Below are 17,372 nucleotides of genomic sequence, written 5' to 3'. Positions count from 1 at the left end.
TAAAAATGAAAATTCTACCTAATTTAATTTGCATATTCAGTGCATACTAGTCAAACTACCAAAAATCATATTAAAGTGCTAGAAAAGTCAATAACAATATTCATCTTAAAGAATAAAAGGTTAAGAATATTAAGGGAAGCAATTTTTTAAAATGTGAAGGAAGGCGAATTATCCATATTACAACTTAAACTATATTAATGATAATCAACAAAACAATCTGCTAGTTCTTAGAAATACAGTGAAAGACATATAGAATAGATTAAGTATGTAATACATAATATTAAATGACTATAGTAATATAATGTTTAATAAACATCCAAATCTAAACTTTTGGAACAAGAACTCACTATTTGACAGAAATTGTTGGGGTACTCAAGCAGGTTTCTCTAAGTATATTTTAATTTCTTTTCTGGTCTATTTGTAGAGGTATGAATCTATGCCTGAGATGTCCTTACCTTCTGATACAACTAGTGCTATCCTGAGGGACAATACTAGAATACTGATGGGAAGGTAGGAAGTTCAAAATTTTTCCACTTTAAGACCAGAATGAATGTGGAAGGCAGAGACCCAGGCTGGAGTTAAAATGTTTACCACCACCTTCCCAGACATTTCTATTAAGTGGGCTAGCTGGAATGTTCATTTGCCATTCCCTGGGATCTGAATCACTGGACTAACTCCAATTCTCAGCTAGCTTGATGTTTTGTACATGACCTTAAGGGTGCAACTAAAATTTGTCAGTCGGTTCCAACTATTTTCTGTCAACTCAAGTCTCACTCTAATTCCAAGGACTTTTCCTTTTTTAAAGCCTATCATTGGTTGCTTAATTGAGAATTAGAATAGCTGGGCAACTTCTCACTTAGTTTACATGGGGTGGGAGGTGACTTAAGTGATTACTAAACTATTCCCTATACCTTTTAAAATTTATTTATTACATGAGAGGAACTATAATAAATATTTTATATAATTATATTACATTTAATATATTTATATATTTTATATAATTATATAATATATAAACTATTTGTGAAGACTAAGTTAGCATCCTGGATACTTTAGAATCAGCACCCTGGATACTTTAAAATCAGCCTGAGTCAGGATAAGCAAAAGCCCTTGGTCTTTATTCTTGTCCAAGTGAGAAGAATGGACACAGGAATCTCCACATCTCTCTTCTTCCTCTCCAGCCCAGAAGTAATTCTGGCTTGTCTTACTCCATCCTCTAATCCCTCCTACAATTCTCTGTATACACCAACAGATCAAGCCAGCACAGAATAGTGGGGCAGGCCATTTTTCAAGCCTATGCTAATAGACTATTGTCCAATAAGTAATTAGCCTTAAGTGCTCAGCTATCCAAGTGCATCTGCTCAGTTTCAGCCCATTACAACTATTTATAATAAATAATTTATTTATCATATGAGAGGAACTAGATGATTATAGTCAATAAGGGATGAGAAAAATATAAGGAAAGATAGGGATAAAGGAAGAAAAGGATAGGAATAAGAAAAAGATATTAATAAGGAAAAATAATTCTAAGGATATTGTTAAGGTGATGCAGAATTGGAAAAAAGGGACAAATGCCCTGTTAACACTTTGATTATTAGAAAATATCCTGGAACTTCTTATTAAAATGAAAGTTAGTAGTACTAGCTCTGTAGTAGGACCTATATGTGCAGAAACATTTATAGCAACTCTTTTGGTGGTGGCAAAGAATCGGATATGTAGAGGATGTCCATCAATGGAGGAATAGCTGAACAAGTTGAGTATATGATTGTAATGGATTGTGTTTTAAGAAATTGTGAGCAGGATGCTTTCAGGAAAACCTGAACTTACATGAACTGATGCAGAAGGAAGTGAGCAGAACCAGGAAAACAATGTATATGGTAGTAGCAATATTGTATAATGATCCACTGTAAATGACTTTTGCTATCCTCAGCAATACAAAGATCTGAGACAATTCTGGAGGATTTTTATGAAAAATGATATTTACTTGAAGAGAAAGAACTGATGGAGTCTGAATTCAGATAGAATCATACTTTTAAAAAAAATTCTTTATTTTTCTTGTTTTTTGAGGGGAGCGGAATCTGTTTTCTTTCACAACATGACTAAGATGAAAACATGTTTTGCATGACTTCACATATAAAATCTTTTTCAAATTGTTTTTTCATTTCAGGAGGGGTTGTAGGAGAGGGAGGGAGAGAATTTGAAACTATTTTTTAAAATAAATGTTAAAAATATTTTTGCATGTAATTGAAAAAACTTAAAATATTTAACATAAAAATGATAAAGAACTGAAAAATAAAGGTCAGTGAACCTATGAGACTAATTCTTTTTTAAGGACCACTAGATTTCTTTTGGGCCATATAATAGTTTTGTGAAGTGTTATTGTTTCCATTTGACAAATGAAGAAATCGAGATTTGCCAATTGATGCAAATCAATGAGGCATCTGAGACAGGACTGCCTCTATTCTTCCTGACTTTAAGTCTACTCTCTATCTACTATGAAACCCAACTCTATGCTTCAACTCCCAAATCACCTTCACATCTGAAAAATGGGAGAGATGCAGCTAAACAGCAATTCATGGAGTGGGGGTGGGGGAAGATATGAGGGTTTTAGTGGACTGCAGGTTCACTTGAGTCAACAGAGAAATGGGCAAACATCTCATGTAAAACTGAACTGTATTGAGAGAGGGGACTGGTAAAGCATGGGGGAAGAAGCCCACTAAACTCTACCATAGTTAGTCAAATAATATATAATGTGGGAGACAACATTTTATGAAGGAAGATGACAATTAGGGCATCAAAAAGTGCTTAACTAGTGAAGCGATATAAAAAGGTGGTGTTCAACCTTTATTCTCAAAAAAAATAATGACATTAGAGAGGTGATACCATGGCTTGAAAATAAACTGGATTTAAGTGAGGGAGGGCTGTTCAATGTCACTAAACTGATTTTCTCCTCTACAGTCATCTGGGGTTCAGTGGTAAAATATAGATCAGGATGAATGGAAATCTGGAATGCAGTGGGGGCCCTTGGCCCTTTTAAGCTAAGGTCTTTTCCAGGTCTCAGTTTGACTGAGCAACACCAATTCAGTGATTAAGTCTAAGGTAATGGACTGCCTTAAGAGGGGAGAGGAAACAGCCTGTTTTTGAGGCAATTCTTTCTCAGCAATGAGTTAGATTTGATGAACTCTGAAGTGTCTTCTATCTGTGAAACTCTGATTTCATGACTGTGTGACTCCTCCTCACCCCCATCCAAGTCTGCATAGGAAGGCTGACTATTTCTTTCCCAAGGTCATTGTGACTTTGTCACTGGTTTTGCAGATAGTGAAGAATGTGATTTGCATGCATCTTGTACATTAGTCACAATGCTAGAGATTCTTTTTGTGCCCCTAGCCTAGTTTATTATAAATTAATGAAAAGAAAAATGGTTTGATGCCATTATACAGGTTATCTCTCCAATGAGATAATAGGTTTTCCTTTGTATTTCTTGCTTTTCTACTGCCTAGGTAAGGAGTGACTTGTTTCTGCTTACTCAGATAAGCATGTCTGTCTCATCAGAAAGTTGGATAACCACCCCCTCTGGATCATTGTCCTAGGAATATCAACCAAAGCATGTGAACCAATTTATCCCAGGGTCTGATTTTACCTGAGTACAATTTAATTAGGCAGAGGAAATGATGACAAATATCCCTGCAATGATCATAAGTGGTCCTGGTATTTTCCTGCTTACTCCTAAAAGCTTTTTATTGCAGAGCCATATCTGGATAAAGTGGTCATCCAATGGCCACTGAGAGTGAACTAAAGAGAGAGAGAGAGAGGAAGAAAGAGAGAGAGAGAGAGAGGAAGAAAGAGAGAGAGAGGAAGAAAGAGAGAGAGAGAGAGAGGAAGAAAGAGAGAGAGAGAGAGAGAGAGAAAGAAAGAGAGAGAGAGAAGAAGAGAGAGAGAGAGAGAGAGAGAGAGAGAGAGAGAGAGAGAAGAGAGAGAGAGAAGAGAGAGAGAAGAAAGAAAAGGAGAGAGAGGAGAGAGAGAGAAAGAAGAAAGGAGGGATTGAGGGAGGAGGAAAGAAGGAAGAAAGAAAGAAAGAAAGAAAGAAGAAGAAGGAAGGAAGGAAGGAAGGAAGGAAGGAAGGAAGGAAGGAAGGAAGGAAGGAAGGAAGGAAGGAAGGAAGGAAGGAAGGAAAGGAAACTAAAAAGAATTCTAAGAATATTGTTAAACACACATCTATCTTTGAACATTAGAGGTAAATGATTCTAGAGGGCTCTTTCCCTAAGACTTTGGACAGCTGTAGCACAACCCACTGCTGGAGACTGAGCCAGGAGTCCAGAAGACATACCTAAACTTGAGGAAGAACATCAGGTTCTCCTTAAGCTGCAGAATTCTGTCACTAAGTGACAATATCTAAGCTCTGTCAAAACCCACTCTCTGGTTGCTGGATAGGACATCCCACATTGGGCAAAGGAATCCTATAACTGAAAAGAAAGGACAAAAAGAATCCATTTTTTTTCCCTTCAAGAAATGAAGCCTTGGCATTTTCCACCAATCTGAATTAAAAAGGCTAGCATTTATAGAGCATCAAAAGGTTTGCAAAGAGATTTATACATGTGTCATTTTCCCCCTTCCAACAACTCTAGGAGGTAGATAATATTATTATCCTCATTTTATAGTTGGAAACACTTAGGCAGACAGAATGCCTTGTGACTTACCCAGGAACATGGATCTACTAAGTAGTTTTCCTGCCACCACATCCATCACTCTATCCACTGGGTCTCTTAGCTGCCTCTTTTTCCAGTGCTCAACTCAATCAGAAATATTGAAGGCTGTCTTCGGGACTTAGTCTCTTAGACTAGGTTCATTTGTACTATTTAATTCTAGTCTATTTTCAAAGGCTTTCCCCATTCCTGTTTATCTTCTCTATGCCAAATTATTTGATTTTACTTAAATGGGATAATTTCTCTTTCTTTTCCTTCCTTCCTTCCTTCTTTCCTTTTTCTATTTTATTATTTCCTTTTTCTTTCTTTTTTTCTTCCTTCTTTCCTTTTTCTATTTTATTATTTCCTTTTTCTTTCTTTTTTTCTTTCTTCTTTCCTTCCTTTGCCCTTCTTTCTTCTTTCCTTCCTTTGCCCTTCTTTCTCTCTTCCTTTTTTCCTTCTCTTTCTTTCTTCCTCTCTCTCTCTCTCTTTCTCTCTTCCTTTTTTCCTTCTCTTTCTTTCTTCCTCTCTCTCTCTTTCTCTCTTCCTTTTTTCCTTCTCTTTCTTTCTCTCTTCCTTTTTTCCTTCTCTTTCTTTCTTCCTCTCTCTCTCTCTCTCTCTCTTTCTTTCCTTCTCTTTCTTTCTTCCTCTCTCTCTCTCTCTCTCTTCCTTTTCCTTCTCTTTTCTTTCTTCCTCTCTCTCTCTCTCTCTCTCTCTTCCTTTTTTCCTTCTCTTTCTTTCTTCCTCTCTCTCTCTCTCTTTCTCTCTTCCTTTTTCCTTCTCTTTCTTTCTTCCTCTCTCTCTCTCTTCTCTCTTCCTTTTTCTTCTCTTTCTTCTTCCTCTCTCTCTCTCTCTCTCTCTTCCTTTTCCTTCTCTTTCTTTCTTCCTCTCTCTCTCTCTTTCTCTCTTCCTTTTTTCCTTCTCTTTCTTTCTTCCTCTCTCTCTCTCTCTTTCTCTCTTCCTTTTTTCCTTCTCTTTCTTTCTTCCTCTCTCTCTCTCTCTTTCTCTCTTCCTTTTTTCCTTCTCTTTCTTTCTTCCTCTCTCTCTCTCTCTTTCTCTCTTCCTTTTTTCCTTCTCTTTCTTTCTTCCTCTCTCTCTCTTTCTCTCTTCCTTTTTTCCTTCTCTTTCTTTCTTCCTCTCTCTCTCTCTCTCTTTTTTCCTTCTCTTTCTTTCTTCCTCTCTCTCTTTCTCTCTTCCTTTTTTCCTTCTCTTTCTTTCTTCCTCTCTCTCTCTCTCTCTTTCTTTTCCTTCTCTTTCTTTCTTCCTCTCTCTCTCTCTCTCTTTCTTTCTTCTCTCTCTCTTTCTCTCTTCCTTTTTTCCTTCTCTTTCTTTCTTCCTCTCTCTCTCTCTCTCTTTCTTTCTTCCTCTCTCTCTTTCTCTTCCTTTTTTCCTTCTCTTTCTTTCTTTCTCTTTTTATCTCTCTTTCTCTCTCTCTTAAGAATAGGAATGTAAAGACATTACTAGATCTAGCATTACAAGGGTAATTTAAGGGAGGGGCAATCCATATTACATTTAATAATAATTTCTGCCATTATATTAACATTTCTATTAATCATTTCTAACACACACATACATAGGCATACACTTATACACAAATCCACATATAACATAAATATTTAGAGCAGCTATGTGGCACAGAGGATAGAATAGCAGGCATGGAATCAGGAAGACTCATCTTCCTGAGTTCAAATCTGGCCTCAGATACTATAGCAGCTGTATGACTCTGAGCACATTGTTTGCCTCAGTTTCCTCACCTGTAAAATGAGCTGGAAAAGAAAATGGCAAAGCCCTCCAGTGTCTTTGCCAAGAAAATTCCAAATGGGATCATGAAGAAACAGACATATAATAACAGCATATTATACACACATGCATATACACACACACATACATATTCACACATTATGTATATGACATATAAAATTGACTGGCCATATATAGCATATTTGACAGGAGCAGAACAGAGATCTGTTTGTTGATTTGTAGATCTGGCCAAAGTCTTTGATACTGTCAGTTATGAGGGCTTATGGAAAATCATATCAAAATGTGTTTGCCCAGAGTTCATCAGTATAAAATGTCAATTTCATGATGCCATGTTTGCCCAGATTCTGGACAATGGACAATGCTCTTGAGCTTTCCCAGTCACCAATGGAATAGAACAAGGCTGTATACTTGTCCCCATGTCTTTTAGCATGATGTTTTCAGTCATGTTGTAAAATGAGTTCAATTAGGACAAACATGCCATCAAAGTCTGTTACGGAAATGAGGATAACTTTTTCAACTTGAAAAGGCTACAAGCCAAAACTAAAGTGGAGGGAGTGTTGGTGCATGATTTTTTGTTTACCAATGATTGTGCACTCAATGCAGCCTCTGAAGCCAAGATGCATCAAAATGTGGATCAATTCTCTGCAGCTTGTGCTAATTTTGGCTTAACAATGAACATCAAGAAAGCACAGGTCCTCCGTCAGCCAGCACCACATCATCCATATGTAGAGGCATCAATTACAGTAAATGGTAAAGTTCTGAATGCTATGGATAAAGTCATTGACCTTGGCAGTATACTTTCCAGAGATGTCCAAATTGATAATGAAATTAACACATGCACTGACAGAGCTGGCTCAGTATTTGGGAGGCTCTGAAGGAAAGTGGGGGAAAAGAGAGGGATTAGACTGATCCCTGAACTGAAGGTCCATATAGCCATTGTGCTGAGCTCGTTGTGCACATGGGGAACCTGGCAGTCTACCAGTGCCATGCCAGGAAACAGAATCACTACCATATGAATTTTCTTAGGAAGATCCTGAAGATCATCCAGCAGGAGAAGAGACCAGACCCCGAGGTCCTTTCTTGAACTAAACTGCCAAGCGTCCCAACTCTACTGCAGAGAGCACAAACCCACTGGGCTTGCCCCATTGTTCAAATGTCAAATATGCACTTGTCAAAAAGACTATTTGTGGAGAACTCACTCACACAAGATGGTCAGAAAAAGTGATACAAGGACTTTCTCAAGTTCTCCTAAGAACTTTAGAATTGATTGTATGACATGAGAGACACTAGCACAGGACCACCCAGCATGGCGTGCCCTTATCAGAGAAAATATTGTGCTCTATGAATAAAGTAGAATTGTTTCTCAGAAGAGAAGCACCCCAAATGTTTATAGGGAACATTTATGCCTGACCAGTGGCAGAGCATTTCAAACTCTTATTGGTCTGATCAGCCAGTCAGACATGCTGTAATTTGATTCTAGCACAATGACGTCATTTTGGTTAGAGAATGAATGGCAACAATCAGTCAACACATATACCACATTTGATATGTATATGTGTGCGTACATATATGTGTATACGTATATACATGTACATATATAAATGCATATATAGGGCATATGTATATAATAAATCTTTATGTATTTATAGACACATTGTCTATGAAATATCTACATATAACTGACCATATGTGTGCATGTGCATGTGTGTACATACACATATGCACATATATACAAACCACTCCAATATCCTTGCCAAGAAAACCCCATGGACAGTATTGGTGTGCTATGATCCACAGGGTCAAAAAGAATCAGGCACAACTGAACAATAATAATCTGTGTTATGTAGGAGGAATTTCTTCTTTATGAAATTAGTGGATTATATTAGCTCATCTTTACAGCTCTTCCTAAAGAATATGACCTTAGGAGTCTAGAGATGGTGGATGAAGCATTTGAAGAATATCCTATTGATATTTATGTAGCAACCCCATTCTACCCCAAATGCAAGAAATGAAATTAGAGAGAAGGGGAATGAGATGAAAATTCCTGTGACTATGTGCTAAATAGCAGCTAAGAATAAGAGGATCACAAGTACATGCTTCAGATTAACTAACACCTCCTTCCACAGTGTCCCCAACACACCTATTATCAATTTCCTGGAAGACAAATGAAATCAGAAATGTGTGTAGTACTATATAAAATACTAGCGATTATTTCACTTTCTCTTGGGCCATGGGAAAAAGTAGTTGATCAGATTCCTAAATTTCCCCTTTTCTTAAGAGATGAAAAAGAATTTTGATATGTCTTTGTTGCTAAATGTTTGAATAATAGTTGAGAAGACTGTGTCAGAGCATGAAAAAAGAAATCTCAGAAGAGTGTCAGAGTTAATGGGCTAACTTTTCTGGGAACACCTTATTTGGAAGTTGGGTCTTTTATTTTATTTTTTTAGGATTCCAAAATCTTAATGAAAGGTGGCAGGACTAGAATTGTTCCCTCACAATACTTCAGGGAATATACATGAAAGAAGATCTGGGTAGTCAGCTTCCACAAGCTCATATCTTTTTTCTAATTACCTTTCCTAATAATCATCAGGGGAGATACTATTTATTCCAGATCTACAAATAGAACAGCAAGAAATTTAAAATTGATTTCTTATATATTTTTCCTTTCTCTAATCAGCTGGCTTTCTTAGTATTCTCTTTTCCTCCCTTCTGTCCTCCCTCGACCCCTCTCCCTACTTCTCTCTCTGTGTCTCTTGTCTCTGTCTCTGTATCTCTCCCCCTTCTGTTTCTTTCTGTTTCTGTTTTTTATTCTGTGTGTGTCTCTTTGTGTCTCTCTGACTCTGTCTCTGTGTTTGTGTCTATCTCCCTCTCTCTGTGTCTGTCTCTTTCTTCCCTCTCTCCCTACTTCCGTCTCTCTTCTTCTTTTTCCCTCTCTCCATCCCTCCCTCTCTCCCTCTCTTAGAGAAGGAAATAAGCAGAAGCCTTCTTGGCCAGTTATCCCATTATATTTGACACTGACATTTTTCCTGAGTCTTCAAGATTGTGAAGTCAGTGAAACTATAAAAATATGCAAAATCCAATTCTTTCTAAGTGGGCTGTACAAAGCAAATCATGATTCCTTTCCAAAAAAATAATAATGATCATAAAAGTGCCTTTAGTAACTTGATGACAGACTTAGACAGTCTGAACAGCTTGATGATTTTTCCTGTGTGTGACATTTTCAGTTTTATGTCTCAGGAAAGCCAGGACAAGCTCCATATTCTCTCAACTTCTCCCAGTGTGTAAATGGCTTCCCTGGGAGTCAGAGCAGTGTGCCATGAAAAGCATGGACTCCTTCAGGGCACTTTAATATGAAGGAAACTACTGTGAGATTGAGACAACTGAGACTAAGGGCCCCAGGGTGGGTGGGCAATGTTCTGTCTTCCTCTATACCCCTCTGGGGGAAACTTCCAGATGGAGACTCCAGAGATTTGGACAGGGGAAAAGTTCAGCAAGACTCTAAGTATGAATAACTGCTTGTTGCTATTTTGTTTTTGAGTAAAAGCTAATATTTTGTGTAATGTACATTGTGCTGGTGAAGGCATATGTCTGATAGAATATCTTTAAATTAAATTATAGGATAATATCTCAATGCAGACCCTATGAGGACATTTCCCATATTAGAACGCATTCCTGAATATCTCCTGTCATTACAGGAGATTAATGTCATTACTAGTTTAAAACAAGTTATTCTGAAAACTTACACAATGAGGAAAGTGACGGCCTCTCCTGTCTGCCCAGGTCAGCCCACACTTCAAGCATTAGCTCAATTTGGGTTGCCTTATTAACAAATTCAGTATACAGAAGAGGGTGGCCATGATCGAGAGTAAATTAAATTATCATTTATTAAGTACCTATATGTTCCAGGAATTGTGCTAGTCATTGGCAAAATAAATAAATAAATAAAGCATCCCTTGCTTTTAAATAGATTACTTTCCACTAGAAAGAAATAGTACATAGACAGAAGTAAATTTAAGATATATTCAAGGTAAATGTAATATAATTTGAAGTTGGAGCAAGTACTGAAAGCCATTTAGAAAGGCACTAAACAGGAAGAAGACTGTCTGCTGGAGAGCCACATAGATGCTGAGGCATCCCGTTTCTGGGCTTGTATAATGAAGTGACTGTGCTTTACTTTGGAGCTTGCACAAGAACTCCATCAGTATTTCCTGTCCACTTACCTTGTGAAAAGGAAAGGCTTTAATTGGCATTGTGGAGCCGGAAAGGCATGTATATTTAAGAAGAGCTACTGGCCAAATTAGGCTCTTTTTCCTAGTTATAATCAAGAGGAGACAAAGATTGCTCTAGCTTGCTTGTACAAAGTTGTTTGTATATTATCTCTCTCAGACTGGGAGCTCTTTGATAGCAGAGGTGCTTTTGCCTTTTTTTTGTATCCTTAGCACGTAGCACTATACCTGACATATAATAGATGTTTAATAAATGCTTGCTGATAGCAATTTTCACTGGGCTTATATCGCAAAGAGATATTAAAGACGGGAAAGGGACCCACATTGGCAAAAATGTGGTGGCAGCCCTTTCTGTAGTGGCTAGAAACTGGAAAATGCCCATCAGATGGAGAATGGTTGGGTAAATTGTGGTATATGAATGTTATGGAATATTATTATTCTGTAAGAAATGACCAGCAAGATGAATACAGAAAGGCTTGGAAAGACTTATATGAACTGATGCTGAGTGAAATGAGCAGAACCAGGAGATCATTATGCACTTCAATAACAATACTGTATGAAGATGTATTCTGATGGAAATGAATACCTTCGACACAGAGAAGATCTAACTCAGCTCCAATTGACCAATGATGGACAGAATCAGCTACACCCAGAGAAGGAACACTGGGAAATGAATGTGAACTGTTTACATTTTTGTTTTTCTTCCCAGGTTATTTTTACCTTCTGAATCCAATTTTTCTTGTGCAATAAGAGAACTGTACAGTTCTACACACATATATTGTATCTAGGCTATACAGTGACATATTTAACATGTATAAGACTGCTTACCATCTAGGGAGGGGCGTGAAGGGAGGGAAGGGAAAAATCAGAACAGAAGTGAGTGCAAGGGCTAATGTTAAAAATTGCCCAGACATGGGTTCTGTCAATAAAAAGTTATAATTAAAATAGAGAGAGAGAGAAAGAGAAAAAATAAATGCTTGTTGATATGTATAACCAGAGATTTCCTCTCTGTAACTTCAATGTACTATCCTTGATCTTGTCTTTGGATACCAAGAAAAACAAGCTCAATTATGCTTTCAAGTAATAACACTTGGTATGCTTAAATACTATACTCATACCCATCTATCACTGGGCCATATGCTTAGTACATGCGTGCTGATCAGTTGATTCTGGGTCTTCTAGAGAACTTGCCAGTGCCTCTTGTTATGTATGGTTCCATAATGATTTTCATCCTCTAGATATGTTTCAGCCCAGAATCCATCATTTTTCAGAAGCAATTTGAAGGTCAGGTTGAACTAGATGGTCCATGAAGCCCTGATACTTCCATGATACAAATAATGAGAAATCTATTTCTCAAGATTGCTATTGAGAAAGTACTCAGATTTCCTGGTTTACCCAACTTGTGCAGGGATGATGAGTTCTGATAAAAGTTTCAGCCTTTTGGTTCTAAACTAGGTCCTCAGGATCATAGATTCAGAGGACAGAGGTCATTTTGTCAAACTCTCTCATTTTAAAGATGAGGAAACAGATCTAGAGATGGATTATAGGATCATAGATTTAGAGATGGAAGTTGAAAGATAGAAGATAGAAATCATACAGGTCCACCCACTGATTTTACAGAATAAAATTACCAAATAGTTTTGGAGGGATGCTCCTGACCTATAACAGGTGGGAAGGAGCTTTAGTTTGCCACAAGAATCTAGAGAGCTAGCTTGTTCAAACCACACAGAGCTGAGATTTTGTGAAACTATATAAAAGCCTTGTAAAGCTTTTTAAAAGTTATTATGCCCACCATGCCTTCCTCTAAAATATATTAAACCAGCAAATATGGTAACAGGCTTAAACTCTATTTATGGTCTCTGGGTTTTCATCACTTGACTTGCTGCTATTCCTCTCAACAAAGGCTCTGAATTCAGGGATTCTGAATTAACATGTTCTTGTCCATTAGCACTTTTAGTAAAAATACTACCGTCCAGGTACGTATCCTGCCAATTAACAACTTGGATAATCTCCTGACCAGAAACACTTTTCAAAAAATGTGGTCACAGAACAGCTTCTTGGGTCTAAGTCTAGTAACACTGACAACTGTTTCCTAGAATCCCTTTCAATGGATTATTAAACATCTCAGCTGTCTCTGATCCCATTAGCACATACCCTGATACCTTTAAGGCTTCTCAGGAGGCTGTCATCTCTCTCAGGCCTTCCTGAAAGACAATCAAAAACTCATCTATTATCAGACAAATGGAAATCTTGTATTTTTTAAAACACATTAATGTGCAGAATGAAAACAGACTTTGAAATCTATCTGAAGCATAAATTCCCAAGCCATATTTCAGCATCATCATTTGCAAATGTTCAATGAAACAAATTAAGTTCTCATATCCATATAACACCTCACTGGCTTAGAACATAAACTGAGCAAACAAAACAGCAAATAGACATCATCTCTTTATCATTACTTTTGAGCTCATCCCTTTCTCATCTTTCTTCAGGCTCACTAGTTTCCATTATTATTAATATTATTATTTCACATTTATTAACTTGTCTTTCATGTAACATATGACAAGAATTCTCTTCTTAATGAGTTTATATTCCTGAGAAAAGGAGAGTCGAAGTCACGCTCTTGTACCTGGTGGATAACCTTGAGAGCATATCACAAGACAAGCATGGTTAAAATTCTAGTTCAGCTTTGATAAATAGTTATCTCGTATCTCTCCCTAGCTCCTGTGATAAAGGAATTTCTGATGACTTTTCTTTCTAGAAATCTTCTCCAAATGGCTTCTCCAGGCTCATTCCGTATCTCTGCCCATTCCCAAAGAATGCACCCATCCCCTATACTGGTGGTTCTTAAAGTATGTTCTGGGGTGCCCTTGAAGGTTCTGGAACAAGGTCAAAACAGTTTTCAATACTGGGCCATTTAAATTTTTAATTTGGTAAATACCAAAAAAATTTGGTAAATATAGAGATAATCTATATAAACAAAAATTCTTTTTTGGGTCGGTTCCTCAATGATGTAAAGACTCTTAAATAATCCTGAGATCAAAAGATTTGGGAACCACTAACCCTAGCTCTTTTGTGAGATTGAACGTTAAGCTTTATCAATACCATCTATGACTTCTGAGCCAATAATATTCACTTAGCATCATTTGGTACAAGTTGAAATTGATGCTCATGCAAGTTTTCCCCAAAGGGAAAAGAACAGATGCAGCTAACAATAGCAATGTGTCACAAATTCAAGGCTCCTTAAGGCTCAGGGCAACATGGTGAGGTGTGAAATGAATGTCCCCATTTTACAGATGAATGAACTGAGGATCAGAGATATAAAGTGGCTTGCCAGAAGTCACACAGTCATTCTGTAGCAGAGTCAGATCTTGAACCCAAATCTTCTAAATCCAGTACTAAGCCCACTTGTGTAGTCACTCTGGCAGTAATGAAACTTGTAGTCAATGCCTCTCAGTGGAGTGGCTCCAGACAGGGATGGACAACTGGCCTAACTAGTCCAGTGTTCCCACACAAGGAGGCCTGCCCTGAGGAAACTTTGTTCTGGCCCCTTAAGAAACTTTCCTTCTTCCATTCTGATCACTGGTTCAGCTGCATAGGGATTTCCTCAACTATACCAACAGGGACATTTCTGGGAATGTTTATGAACAGAGTCTCAGGAATAGCTTCAGTTCTGCTGGCCATTTCTTCTAGGATCAAGCCATTGCTTTCTGTCATTCTGGATTGCATCAGAAACTCCCTTTCTAGGAGCAGGGGGTATCAACGCATCTCAAGAAAATTAGAGATGGAAGGAAAATCCCTTCTTTCCTCCCTCTTCTCATTTCTCCCTGATCTGCAGCAGGGTCTCCCCAAATGATTTGGGGTCATAGAACTATTAAATTTGTAGAGAATTTTTGCTTAGCTATGGATTGGTCAAGTTAGTTTCTGAGATTCTTTTTAACTGTAAGATGTGATTCTTTAATTTGGAACTAGACAGAAGAGGTCCTGGAATCAAATTTAGTCTTTAGTGGAAGTACATTCCTTCATTGGGCTTCAATTTTTTCTTCCATGAAATGAGGGGGTTGGACCCATACACTTCCAAGGTTATCTCTAGCTCTAGGATGAGGATGCTATAGGCAAAGGTGTTTGGCCCTTCTTTTTATACAGGAGAAGCTCAAAGGAGCCAGGGGATCTGGCCAATGTCACTTATGTGGCAGCTGAAGCAGTGCCTAGGGATTTATGGAAACACTGGTCTTGTGCTATCATCAAGGTACCTTACAAATATTGCTAAGAAGCTTAGTGGAAATGTTTAAGAACAGGACTATTCATGTGATTGAGATATTATAGATCTAGGCTGTAGTGTTAATGTTCATCACATCTCTCCCACAGAACTGGGGAGGATGTCCTCTACGCCCCAGTGGATCTGTGGAAGTCATCTCTTCAAAAGTTGATGAGTCAGCTTTTTAATCCACAGAATGGATTCAGTTGTATTATCCTACCAAAAATATTCATGTACTTAAGAAAGACTCATTTAGAGACTCTGTTTAATTAAGCATACAACACCCCATTACCTTTTTTTAAAATGCTGCTGGAAAATTCAAACTAATATCCTCCAGGGGCAATTTCCTCCCATTGGATTCTATTGCCCTTAAGCAGATAGGGAAGGGAGGAGGGAATCAAATAAGATATTGTGTCTAATTTTTCTAATAACTGATGATTATATAACTCTAATTTTGCATGAATTCATATGCTGTTGCCTAATGAAATAAAATGAAGCAATTACTGGGAAACATTCATTAGTCCTAGTTAGAAATGCTTATGGGCTGTTGAAAAATTATTCTGTGTTTCTCTGGATCCATTCCATTCTAAGTTGAGAGGGTTTCTGGCTCATGAATCATGGCAATCTGACATTAACATAGTTTTATTTGCACCTGATGGGCTGTAATTCTGAATTATACAGGCCTTTTGCTCATTTTCTTGCTAATTGCAGGGATGCTATACAGTTGGTGAAAGAATTTTCAGATGTTGAACCTTATCAACAGAGTTATAAACTGAAGTTTGGCAAGTTTTCCATTTCCCTCCTTCTAGAGAGCTAGGATTTCTTTGGTGGAAACATTCCCTTCTATACTAAGCATGATTCAACCTCCTGCAAAGCTTTTATCCTAATGGGATCTGAATTTAGCCACCACTCTCCCACCCCCCAAAAAAAATTATCACCAGGAGGAGAATTCTCTGGTTGGGAGCCTTGGTGCCCTGAGGTTTGGAGGCAGCGACTGAGTCCATCTGCAGATCTGATTGCAAAGCTATTTCTATGTGGTAAGGAATTGTTCACAATTGTACTCTGCTAGTGTGGTCACTTTCCCTTCAAACTGAGGCATCTTGGGAGGGAGGAACAGAAAGAGAAGCAGGAAGAGGCAGTTAGTCCAGGGCTTAGCACAATGCCTGGCACATAGTATGTATTTAACAAATGACCAAGTGAAGGTAAATACAAAAATGAGCCAGGTTCTGACTCCAGGGAGCTTACATTTCAATAGGAGGAGATAACGCACATGGGGGAGTAGTGACCAGGGAAGAGAATTTTGATTTAGAATGAAACCATAGGGTTACTGATTACCTCGCCTTTTTAGTAAGAATAGTAGGTAGCCTAACATTCAAAAGCATGGTTGGGCCTAAGAAGGTGAGTCTAATTAGGGACTCAGGCTAACCTAGACAGAATATTACTTTAGCTGGCTCAGGTTGAAACTGGGGGAGGGTGAGTAACCCCTTCCCATACTTCCTGGGAAATTTTAGAGTTATATAACACCACCAGAAGGATCAAAATAAAAGGAATTCTGAGGAAGAACCACACCCTCTGAAATGTTCACTTAAGTCATCAATTTTTCCTATTCAGCAGCCAACTAGGAGATTGCTTTCACTTCTCTATGGAGCTCAAGTATTTAATCAGAAGTAGAGCAGTCAGAGAGCTGGTTTTCCCAAAGCACTTTTATGGAAAACCAGAACCTAGCCTACCACGCTGGTGCTGACAGGACAGCTCTACCCATGCCCTTTCAATCTTGGCTCCTCCAATGACTGTTCCCAAAGCACATCAAGTGAAAGAGAAGGTAAAAATGTCCCATAATAACAGAGAAAAGGCAACTTATCCAGGCAGGTCCTGGTTTATTGAGGAAGGACTGGATGGGATGACTATGTCACTGGTAGATAGTAGATAAAAACCCAGGGATACTTTTTTTTTTTTTTTTTTTACAATGAGAAAAAAGTTGTTTTTTTTTTCCCCTCACAAGAATTTATTAAGTATTATTAAGATAAATGTAATAATAATAACAAACTCAACAGCAACAACATTTCTATCTCCCTTTAAAGTTTATATTTTCTTGCTATTTCTAAATCATGTCACCTGTATATGGATCACCCTCCCATCCCATTCCCACCAGAACTTAACCTCTGCTCTTGAGAACCTAGACTCTCACTGGATTAGAGTAAGAGTGAGAATTTTACCTTGTTCTAATAACCAGCCTCTTGGTCATTTTCTTCTGACCATTTTCAGACTGACTCCTCCCCTACTCATCCCCATCTCACTTTCTGGCTCCTCATTGTATGATATCTTTCCCCATTAAAATATGTTTTATTTGCTATCTTGTATTTATATTTCTAGCACTTAGTACATTTCCTAGTACACAGTAAGAGTTTAATAAATGCTTTTTCTTTTTTCATTCAGTCAGTCACA

The sequence above is a fragment of the Sarcophilus harrisii genome, chromosome 6, assembly GCF_902635505.1.
Source record: "Sarcophilus harrisii chromosome 6, mSarHar1.11, whole genome shotgun sequence".
In the NCBI taxonomy this organism is placed as follows: Eukaryota; Metazoa; Chordata; class Mammalia; order Dasyuromorphia; family Dasyuridae; genus Sarcophilus; species Sarcophilus harrisii.
This window is presented reverse-complemented; position numbering follows the sequence as displayed.